We start from the raw sequence: 12981 nt of genomic DNA, 5'->3' as shown, positions 1-12981 counted from the left end.
TCAATTTTTAACTTTTTAAGGGACCTCCACACTGTTTTCCAGAGTGGCTGTACCAACTTGCATTCCCACCAACAGTGTAGGAGGGATCCCCTTTCTCCACATCCTCTCCAACATTTGTTGTTTCCTGCCTTGTCAATTTTTGCCATTCTAACTGGCATAAGGTGGTATCTCAATGTGGTTTTCATTGAATTTCCCTGATGGCTAATGATTTTGAACATTTTTTCATGTGTCTGTTAGCCATTTGTATGTCATCATTGGAAAAGTGTCTGTTCATATCTTCTGCCCATTTTTTGATTTGTTTATTTGTTTCTCATGTGTTAAGACAATTATCATATGGTTTCACTCATTTATGGAACATATGAAGTAGGAAGATTGGTAGGAGAAGAAAGGGAAGAAGAAAGGGGGGGTAAACAGAAGGGGGAATGAACCATGAGAGACTATGGACTCTGGGAAACAAACTGAGGCCTTCAGAGGGGAGGGGGTGGGGGAATGGGATAGGCTGGTGATGGGTATTAAGGAGGGCACGTATTGCATGGTGCACTGGGTGTTATATGCAAGTAATGAATCATGGAACTTTATATCAAAAACTAGGGATGTACTGTATGGTGACTAACATAACATAATAAAAAAATATTATTAAAAAAAAAAGAACTAGATTTAAGCCAAAAAAAAAAAAAAAAAGGAATTCTGAATAGATTTTTCAATCCTCTAAATAAATACAAAAATAAATGTATATTTATTTCATTAATAATTTATTCTTTTAATTAAGACTCATAAACCTTTATTTTATACTTTGGATTATATTCCAATACTACTATATTTATTTTGTTGCCTAAATTGTCCAGCTTTGGCTATTAGAACTCTTTCAATTGGTTTCTTTGTCCCTTTTTTAACTAAGCCCTTTCTCACATTCTGGCACTATAAGATAAACCAGGCACATCCTGCCTTAATCCTAAAATTGGCCATTTCTCTAAGAAGCCCTAATTCCTGTTATTGGAGATAAATATTAGAAACCAAGATGTGGGTGTACTCATTGCTACTACGCTGTCATTGCTTCTCTGTCTTCTCAGCTGACAGAGCAAGGATATCTCTGTGTGCATACTAACCCACGTGTATACAGATCTCTTTTTTTTTTTTATGAATACCTTTGCATTTATGGTATATTAAACATGCCTTCATGCTGATGTCTCCAACTCTAATCCTTCCCACATGGATCATTCTGCCTCCTCCCTTTGCTCATCTGTAACCTATCACTTCAGTGAGGAATCTGGCTCCCACTAACCACCATTCATTGTTTGATTTTAGTATACAGGTATAGCAACTTCAGAATTGTTAACCTGAGAAGAGGAAACAAACAATTTTATCAACTAAAGTACAGTGCTTAAGTACAGTTCATTTTACTTTTAATCTTCTGGACTGCATTAATTTCCAAAGTTACTTGGTCATAGTGTTTATATCAATCCCTTTCTTGAGGAGATTTCACACATTTGTAATACAATTAGTTTCTTTTGTTATGGTTTTCATTGCATGCTGGGATCTCTTTATTCCCTAAATGTTTTATATAATTTGCATACATTAAGGTACTGTAAAGATCTATGGAGATATCCAAATGAAAATAGTGTCATGCAACCAATATCGAGTATTACAGAATTAGAATCCTTTCACTTCCTTGTGTCACTATACAACCCTCCCCTATCAATAACCCCCTGGCAAACACTGATCTGTTTACTATCTCTACATTTTTGCTTTTTCCACAAGGTCATGTAATTCAAATCACACTGTACATGGCATTTTCAGCCTAGATTCTTTGAAATCACTACATGCATTTAGGATTCATCCATGTTTTGGCATGGCTAATAGCTCATTCCCTCTCTTGCTGTGTATTATTAACATTTTAAGGATTTATTACAGTTTGCTTATCCATTACCCTACTGAGGGACATCTTCCAGTTTGTAGTGATTGAGAATAGAGCTAATACAAGCATTCATGTGAATATTTTTGTGTGAATATAAGTTTTCAAACCATCTGCGCTTGTACATAAGAATGTGATTGCTTGGTCATATAGTATCTTCCCACAAAGCTTTACTGCTTTGCATTCCCACTAGCACTGAATGAGAGTTCCTATTGTTTGGATGTTGATGGAGCTTTGAATGTTAAACCAAAATTTAATTCTTGGAATAAAGTCCACCTGGTAATGAAGTATTATTCCTTTTATATAATCTTGTGTTTTATTTACTAAAATAACTTTAGAAAATTATGTACTTATATTCATGAGGAATTTTGGATTCTAGCTTTCTTTTCTTTTAATCTCCTTGTCTGAATTTGATTTTAGAATAAGGATTCATAAAATGTCCTCATAGGATGAGTTGAGAAGTATATTATCCCCTTTAATTTTCTAGAAAAAATATCTAGCATCTTCATAAATGTTTGGAAGAATTCATCAGTGAAGCCATGTGTACCTGGAGTCTTCTTTGTGAAAAATTTTTTGACACTGATTAATTTCTTTCACAATGTCCATTGCCTGTTTCTACCTCTCTGCTTCTTCTTAACCATACTTTAATCAAGTTTTCTCCTTACAGGCTCCTGAACTCTTCTTGTCCCCAAGCCCGAGCAAGCTATAAAAAGTAAAACATGCCTCCTTATCATTCTGAAAATCGGCTGACCACAGTGAGACACTCTGCCCATAGGACCCCTCTAGCCCTTTCCTCTTATTGTCCAACTTTCCTTTAAAAGATTCTGGTTGGCTTTGCTTACCTCTCCTTACCCTATAACAGAAGAGCCTTTTCCTGTTCAATTTTGTGCTGCTTCCAGTTTCCTGAAATCACAGTATTCTCCCTATTGCAATAAACTTTCTATTGAGGAAAAAGAAAAATCTCTCCCTAAGTTCAGATCTGTTTGACAATATATTTATTCACATTATTTTTTGAGTGAGTTTTGATAGTTTGTGTCCTTCAAGTGTTACATACATTTCATTAAAGTTGTGGAATTTATTTGTGTAATATTCATGTAATACAAAATGATAATTTCCTGTGTAATATTTCCATATTTTCAAGATCACTAGTGTCTGTAGTGATTTCACCTTTCTCATTTCTTATATTTCTTACAATTTCTCTAATCTTTCTTATTACTCTGACCAGAGGTTTAGCCATTACATTGATTTCCTCAAAGAACCAGCTTTTGATTTTGATTTTTTTCTATTATTTTTTTATTTTCTAGTTCATTGGTTGCTGTGCTGATCTTTCTTTCTTCCTTTTCTTTCTTTCTTTCTTTCTTTCTTTTTCTATTTTGAGTTTATTTTCCCTCTTTTAAAAAAAATTTATAGGGAATCTGACTTTGTCGATAAAAGGCCATTCTTCTCTTTTTTCCTTTTTATTAAAGGTATTAAATGCCACAAAATTTCCCTCTGAGCACTGCTTGAACTGCCTCCCATGACTCTTGACGCCTTGTGTTTTCATTCACATTTTCCTACTTGTGCATGCCTAGTAATTTTTTGTTTGATGTCAAGAATTGTTAATTTTGCCTTAAAATATGCTGAATAGTCTGTATTCTTATAAATATTCTTGAGTTATATTCTGGGATACAATTTAGTTACTTGAAAACTATCACTACTTTTGGATATTACTTTTAAAATTTGGTAGGAAGATATAAGCAGCTTTCAGTCAAGAGCTAATTATTCCACACTCCATGTAATGACTCTTCTGTGTACTCTATCCAGTGTCCCGTGAATTATGAAATTTTCCCATCTAGTTGGCAGGAATTCACACTATTGCTGGTCCTGTGCAGGCAAAAGTATTGTTGCCTCTTATGCTTCAGGTGCTTTCCTTCCCTGGCCTTGGATAGCTTTCTTAACTACATGAGCTATCAATATTCTCTGGATATTTGACAGGTCCTGCCACAGTTCTAGGCAGAGAGTCTAGAGTTTTCTCTTTGTGAAGCTCCTTCTTGGATACTCTGCCTTGCAAACTCCAGCCTCCTTGGTTTCTGTAGACCCTCGGCTCTCTTCAACTGAGGGATATATATGTTAGGCTTCCACCGGGTTCTCCCTCTTTGATCCACAGCCTATAAGCTTTCTCAAGGCAATAAGCTGGTATAATCACAGTGTTCACTTCACTTGTATCAGTTCTACTTCATATTATAAAGAATATTAGCAGGGCAACTGAAATAATAATGATGCAACCAACACAAATTTGGACAAAGAATTAGGAAAGGGAGATGGGCTTCTTTAAAGTAATTGAACATAATTGAAAATAATGCCTATAGTTAATAAATATATAAAATTAGTTTAATTATAGTATTTATAGTTGACAAGTTGGTGAAAGACCTAGATAGTGCTTCCTGAGTTAGCAGAATTGGAAGTTCTCTGTGTATTTAAAGTTAGATTGAGAACAATGTATTCTTTCATGAAAGAAAATTTCAAGAATAGATGTGAATATTTAAAATCAGTGATGAAAAAAATGCTCAGTTGTATGTGATCCCTAATATATAAGAAATCCATTTACTTTTCCAAATTGAAATCAAGATTACAAAAATTGACCTTTAGCTCATTTATTATATTATTATTTTTTTCTCTCACTCCATTGAGTATGCTGATTTAAGTAATATATGTTCTAAAGAACAAATAATTCAGTCCATTATCTATACGATATTAAATTGTGTTTTTTTAACTTAAAACTTAATTCTTTGAGGCATTTGATTTACTGATAATATCTAGTCCATTTGATGAATGGCTGAAAGTGTCAAGAAATAACAGAGCAATGGTCAAAAAATATCAACATTTCAATTTTAAGGAGTTAAGGAAATGAGATATTCACAGGAATGAGAAATTGTTAATTTTTATAATAAAAAAATAAGAAATGAAAATATCAGGTTGTCTAAGATACTGCACTGTATTACAAGCTTTATTATTGTTTCCCTGCAAATTTCTTTTTACTACTCAACATTTGAAAAAGTTAGATTGAAAATTACCTTTGTTGGGTGAATGGCCTAATTAATGAATACATGTAGCTAAACTGGATTACACATTTCACCTTAAATTGTAGTAATACAGATAAAATCATGGGGTTTTAAAATTTCAATAAAATCAACTTCTATTTATGACAACTTCTGTAGTCAACACAATTAAACATTACTAATAGTGTTCAACACAGTATAATATACTACAAATATTATACAATAGAAATGTAACTAATTCTTTATTTGAAATTTCAAAACACAAATCATTATAATGTATTAATAACTGCTGCTACCATTTATAATTACATGCCATATTTCTTGCTAAATAGAATGTGTTTTTTAAAGAAGATTTTATTTATTCATTCGAGAGAGAGAGCACGAGTAGGGGGAGGAGTAGAGGGAGAAGGAGAAGCAGACTCCCCACTGAGCAGGGAGCCCAACGTGGGACTTGATCCCAGGACCCCAGGACCCCAGGACCCCAGGATCATGACCTGAGCCGAAGGCAGACACTTAACTGACCTAGCCACCCAGGTGCCCGCTAAATAAGATGTCTTAGGAACTGGACATAACTTTCAGTAAAGCCACAGAACAGAACACCAAACTGCTAGCCAGTAAGAACAGAGAAGTGATTTGATATTATATTACACCCTAGGATAGAAATGTGGGCACCTAGCAAAGCATAAAGACAAAACTCAGTTTTGACATAACTGGATATATTTAACGCTAATCTCTTTATAAAGACATACATTCAAAAAAGTAACGTGCTGGAATTCCTAACAAAGAGAGGTCGTATGCAAAGGCCCTCCTGTAGTTCACTGTTGAGAAATTATATTTCTTCCTGGCATTATTTCTTCAAAACCAATGTTTATGTGTGTTTATGTGTGGCATAGCTTCTAAAGGAAAATGTGATGGCAACAGTAGTGTTGGGTTTTTTTTTTTTCTCCATAATGGAAATGCTTAGGTAAATAGCAATACCTCAGGGAAGTGGATGTAAGAACTGATTCTGAAAAACTGAGTAACTTGTAGTTAAGTATCATAAGTAAATATGTAAGAGACGTGGAATTTGGATAAAGGCCTCAGACATCAAAGCTCATACACTTTCCACACAACTGCCTTTCTTGTTCAAAGTTATTTTTGTTTGTAAAAGAATAAAAAAAAAAAAAAAAAGGATTCTCAGAGGGAGGAAAGTTGACTTGTTCCAAATCACATCAAAAAGCATTCAGCTACCTCAGCTGTCACTAATGATGAGATCTATGAAGTCAGTTGAAATTATGGATTGTAATTTTCTTTCCTCTCATTTCAGCTCTCCACCATCTGGTGGAAATATAAAGAGAAATCCTCACAAATGTTTGGGTGTTTTTATAGGAGTATGGGATTTTTTCAAGTCTGCCTTTCACCAACTTTGATTTATACCCAATTTTAAAACATATTGAGTCTTACTCTCCCCTCACTAGCAGGAGGGAGTAGCTGCCATAAATCCTTGATACTGCTGCTTACACAAAAGAACGGATTGTCCTGGATTGCATGACATATATAATACCAGCTGAGGGGCAGGGAAAATGTGACAGGAGAGCAATCTCTAATGTCCTCTAGGCACAGAAAGGTATGGAGCAGGCCTTTCATTATCAAGGAGAAATCTAGCTAATTCATTTGTAGTACTAACATTGTATAAAAGAAAAACTGTTTTCTTTCAAAGATCTAGTCATAAACAAAACAAATGGAGCATTTTCTTACCAATAAAAATCCAAGTACCATCAATTATAACTGCTGGAAATAATTACTCTAACAATTATGTAATATACTATGATGATGGATATAGTTTTTCTCATCCATATGAAAGAAATAAGTAGTCTGCCTTTTCCAAAGCATGCAAACAATTGAATTTGAAAATGAAAACCAAGATTGAAATTCAAATAAAAAATAAAAGATCTGATAAATATGATTTAGATCACATTTGAAATATCAATATATTTTATGAATAAACACAGAATACAGGGCTTTATCATGAAATACTATAAAGTTTTCTAAGAACATCTGATTATCTTTATTCCTTAAGAGGTAGCAAGGATCACATGCACAGCAATGGACACCAGTGTAATTTTGTGTCCTGAGTAATTGGCAGCAGCAGGTAGGCATGAAAAATCACTTTATTTTAGATAGAAAAACATGTTAGAATTATTTTATATGAAAATGTGTAATTAGATTGTTTCGGACATGCTCAGAGACCTTAGAAAATACACTTATATTAATATTCCATGATACTCAGTGGTTTAAACTTGTAGAACTTATTTTTTTAAATGGAGGCACTGAAGGACAATGAGAAGAGTCAGAACTTGAACATATATTAAGCTCTTGTTTAAATTCTGACAAATAATCAGTAGTGAGCAAAGGAAAAAATGAGAATTCAGTCACTCATTCTTTAGTATTTTCTATTCTCCTTTAGTTTTAGTTGTGAATTTTAATTTTATCAGTAACGTAATTTTTTACGTTAGTTCTCTAATAACTGATTTAGCTGGAAATCCTCTCAGGCAAAAGTTACATGATTAGAAAGCAAATCTGTAACATAACTAAGTTGATTTAAAAAAATTTTTTTTTTTTTTTTTTTTAATTAATAATGATTTTTTATTATATTATGTTAGTCACCATACAGTACATCCCCGGTTTTCGATGTAAGGCTCGATGATTCATTAGTTGTGTATAACACCCAGTGCACCATGCAATATGTGCCCTCCTTACTACCCATCACCGGTCTATCCCATTCCCCCACCCCCCTCCCCTCTGTAGCCCTCAGTTTGTTTCTCATAGTCCATAGTCTTTTTTTTTATTTGAGAGAGAGATAGTGAGAGAGAACAGAGAAGGAGGGAGGGGCAGAGAGAGAAGCAGGCTCCCCGCTGAGCAGGGAGCCCAATGAGGGGCTCAGTTCCAGGATGCTGGGATCATGACCTGTGACTGAGCCATCCAGACACCCCTAAAATAAGCTGATTTCTAAGTGAATTTTTACCAGATATCTTGTAAAACCTAGGGTACTCATTATACTGATAGAGTAGGCAATTAGCTAGATAAGACCAGAAAGTGGGACGGCCTGACTGTTGGAAAAAGACAGAAACCAACAACCACCTCCACAGCAAGAAGAGCTGTCCTTTTCCTGTAACCGCTGCCCTCAAGTAAACTATAGCTTCCTTACAATACGTTCACATTGCTGTTTTGACTCCCCTTGCAGGGGATGGGTGTCAGGACAGTTCCAACAAGGACCATGGAGGGCCAAAAACTCCCTCTCCCCACAGGTAAGAGGAGTCCCTTAGGTGATGGGAGGCACCCTCAATCAGAGACCACCCTAGCTGTGACTCATAACCCAAGCAAGAATAACAAACAAGAGAACCCTGACCCCCAGCACAGACCCCCACCTTAAGAGTGTACTTTCCCTTTGTTCACCATTAAACACTTGGTTAAGAGTGTGACTCTGAATTCTTTCTTGACTGAACTCAAGAACCCAAGAACTGAGGCTGGGAAATAGGACTCGCCGCTAACAATGCCATTATTCTTTTTTCTTGCAAGCATGAATTTGACATTTTAAAAATGTGAGTCAAACAAGTAAAAAATATACTATTTTTAAAGAAATTCTAATGGTTCTGTATTTGACTGTCCATGTCCACTTTAATCTGATTTAGGATGAAACTTGATGGCAATAACTGAAAGTAAAATGTAATGACAACAACAACAAAAAAAAACAAACCAAGACCACATATACAAAAGATTGAACTACTTAGGGATATTACATTTTCAACACAGGTAAATACCTCACAGAATCATAGTGGATATCAAAATGGAAGTACACAATTCTTTTCCTTTATTTTTTTTAAATATTAATTTGAGAGAGAGAGCGTGTGCATGGGTGAGCGCAGGGGGGATGGGCAAAGGGAGAAAAATCTCCAAGCTGACTCCCCGCTGAGCACTGAGCCTACCCAGCACTGATCTCAGGGCCCTGAGATCATGACCTGAGCTGAAACCAGGAGTCCCATGCTTAACAGAATGAACCATCCAGGCGCCCTTTTCCTTCATTTTTTTTACAGCTACTGGGCTATAATGGTTCTTTGTTTTTGTTTTTGTTTTTCTTGATGGGAATAATGCAGGAAAATGTAGTCCCACAGAATTGGAGAAGTGAACAGAGCAAGGATCCAAACAGTTACAAGTTTTCTCTTAAAACAATGTAGTTGAATGTGTGATTGTGCTAGGGGCTAACCATAACAGAATCCTCCAAATTAACTTTCAAGTAGAACATAATATTTATTAAAACAAAACTGACAGAATACACTAATTTGAAGTTCACATATATAATCAAACCTTACCTGTAATCATAAGAATTGTCAAGAGCCTAGACCAGAAAAAGTTTTTGGGCAACTATACTGGAATCTGTGATTTTATTTAATATTGCTGGTACAGAGGTTAATAAAAAGACAAATTTTTTAGTCTTTTTTTATTATAACTTAAAGATCATTAATAGACAGTGCACATATTTATTGCCTCCATATAAGGCAGACATCCCTGACACTTCACCTTTGCTACGCCACTGTTAAAACTTGAATTGTGTCTTAGTATGTGTTTATGTGATGGAATTTTGGCACTGAGATTTTATTCTCTCACGCATTCTGTCTCATTTTATAGGATAGGTATTTATTGACACAACACTTCTAATTAAGGTCCTACTTATTGTGAGAACATATGTGAAATAAAATGGCTTCTGTCTTTATATATCACTTAAATACACACTTACTCACTCTAAGTAGATGCAAGCATCCGACTCCTCTATTCTGTCTTCTAGTGTACTTGTGTCCAAACATGTACGTATTGTGCTGCACATTGTCATTTGTCTCCTTCAGCTTTCATTTTTTCCCTTTTAGTTTGAGGAGTTGGGAATTTAAAGGTTCCATATCACAGATTACCTCATGCTGGTTCCCTTTTGGTTTTATCTGGGACCCGCAGAGTTCTGCAAGTGAGAGAGTTTTCTGCAAAAACCCTGCAATTCCCATTCTCCAATGTCCTAATGATAAAAAAATAGTGAGGTGTTAAGGGTGATGTTTTGTTTTGTTTTATTTTCCAATATGGCTTCTCAAGCGGGGTAACAGATAGGGGTGTCCATTCTCTATATTACTGAGTCACGAGAAGTTGCAGCCTTAGTAGTGGCATGGTTGCATTTCTGCATAATTTCAGTGGTCAAAGAGGTAGATTGTCTTCTAGTTCAGTTCTGTGTTGTTCTGGTGTTTTTTCTGGAGTCCAAGTCTAGACCTTCTCCTTCAACCTTCCAATATTTTTATAGACGTCAATACATAGATTAAATCACTGATGCTTAAAATACCTTAAGTGGTTTCTGTTTCTTCACTATAACTGACATGCCTATTGCTGTTTAGGCATTATGCTATAATTATTATGTATACTTTTCTGAAGCACCTTATTTTGTATAAAATCATGCACCAGAAACAAACTTTGGGGAAGATTCGATTAGGAAAAGAGTAACCAAAATTTATGCAACTTTGGGACAAGAACAGTAGCAAAAGCAGTAACAAGACTAATAAAGCACCAATATTATTTAAAAGAAGGTATATTGCATTCCTAATAAAAGCAGAAGTATCCTAACAAGTAGAAGTCTTTATCTTCTATTGAAAACAGAATTAGCTTGTTGGAAACTTTGAAAAGGTGGATGGCATTTCGTTAAGGAAACAAGGACAGAGACAATTCTGTCACATACTAGATATGATTTTTTTTCTTTTTTTCTTCTTCATTTCTCCTTAACAATAAAGTCTGATTACATGCTACTTTCTATCACAGGAACATTTTCCCCTGTTTTATTTTACATTTATTACCACAGCATTTTGCTATTAGATTAGGTTATTGTGCCCTTGGTCATTCAAGTAAGTTCTTGTGGTTCTTGGGAATACAATATGGAAAACAAAATGCCCATCTGTTTTCCTTTACTTTTTGCTAGATGCACTGCATTTGGCATTCCAGATGGCTATACAACATCTATTATCCTTTAGGCTGTCAAGAGTCTTTTGCCATGTTTATTATCCCACAGGGAAATATGCAATTCCTGTGTTTTATTTTTCTTTGTATTATTTACTACAGCTTTTCTTCAGCTAAGTTTGTCAACTAGCATTCAGCATCATATACCATAGGAGGAAGGAGAGAGAAATTAAACAGCAGTTTTCATTCTAGGAAAGAAAATTTGATTCCTGAAGTCACCATCAATTTGCTCTTTTTTTTTCTCCAAATTCTCTTTTTTTAATTAAAATTATTTATTAAATTTCAGAGTACAGTGGCCTAAAAATTCAGTGGACCTGTATCCAAATTATAATTTTGTCACTAGCTTGCTTTGTAATGTTGGACAAAGTCACTAACTTCTAAATTTCTAATTTCTCATCCATAAAATTTAAGGGTTGATAGAACAAGGGTAAAGCACCTATATTTGGTTTACTTTTTTTTAAATTTAGATGATCATTTTACTGAAAGGAATGCTCTTTAAATTGCAAATACCCTTGCCTGAATACAGAGATAACTATCAGTCAATCAAAAAATATATTTAACCAAATATCATATACTCAGTATTGTTTTTTTTTTTTAAGATTTTTTATTTATTTATGTGACAGAGAGACAGCCAGCGAGAGAGGGAACACAGCAGGGGAGTGGGAGAGGAAGAAGCAGGCTCCCAGGGGAGGAGCCCGATGTGGGACTTGATCCCAGAACATGGGGATCACGCCCCGGGCCGAAGGCAGACGCCTAACGACTGCGCTACCCAGGCGCCCCCATATACTCAGTATTGTTTTAATGAAGCTACAAGAGCAATGCAAGACGTTTCTTGAATAGCTCAAACTACATAAAGCCTCATAGACAAGAGAAATCAACCTAATTGTCATAACACATTGTGCATATTAATCGACAAACACAGTGTACTGAAATTGAAAGTAACAGGTGTTCAGGGAAAAGAGTCAATGTTGTGTCTGGAATAATCTAAGAAATAACTCATAGAGGACCTATTACTTTAAGGTAGACCGGAAGCACATGAAAGAATTGAATAAGGGACACAGATCTAGGTTACAATTATTGTATATGTATATTTATGTATAATTATTGTATATATCTGTATGGTTTGTGTGCTAGTTTGGTTGTGTGGTAGTACTGGAATCTTAAATAGTTAGTAGCTATTGTCTGGATCAATGTCTGTTTATTTTTTCCCATTTCAATTTTTTTTTTAAATTAGCCATGGTTACACATTTACATTTTCGTAATTAATGAAATTAAGTTTAATTATTTATAGTCACTTATACATTTTATTTTGTGGAGTGGCTATTCAACTCTTGCCCATTTTTCTATTGAGTGCTCTCTAAAATCAGATAATTTTCCTTTGATTTTTGAGATAATCCTTCTAGACTTGCTGTAAGAATTGTAACTAGTGAATTGTTTAGAATAACAAGAAATTTAAATTTTACCTAAACACCACAGAAGTGATGATTAGTGCCATTTTACTTCCCCTTTATTCATCCTGTCAGCTATTGCATCCAAAGTTTTTGAAATGATAGCATCTCATGTTATCAAAATAAGTATACTTACAATACGTACTTGGAAGTATAATATGTTAACTTAAAAATGAAATATATTTATATTTTTTAAATATTTATTTATTTTTGAGAGAGAGAGAAAGAGAGCATGGGGGATAGGGGCAGAAGGAAATGGGGAGAGAGAATCTCAAGCAGACTCTCCACTGAGGAAGGAGCCTGACACAGGGCTCAATCCCATGACCCTGGGATCATGACCTGAGATGAAATCGAGAGTTGCACGCTCAACCGACTGCGCCACCAGGCATCCCAAAAATAAATTTATTTTTAAGTTAAATGAATGGGGAGAGCAAGTGAGGAAAGACATGCTTTTAGTTATTTTATAATTATTAATGAAGTAATAATAATTAATAGTAATAATAATTAAGGTGACTTATGCCATGATAAAACAATGTTATATAAAGTTAACCTGAATTTCAGG

The sequence above is a fragment of the Ursus americanus genome, chromosome 20 (assembly GCF_024610735.1).
Source record: "Ursus americanus isolate L20-20 chromosome 20, mUrsAme1.1.p, whole genome shotgun sequence".
In the NCBI taxonomy this organism is placed as follows: domain Eukaryota; kingdom Metazoa; phylum Chordata; class Mammalia; order Carnivora; family Ursidae; genus Ursus; species Ursus americanus.
Note: the sequence above shows the minus strand (reverse complement) of the source record.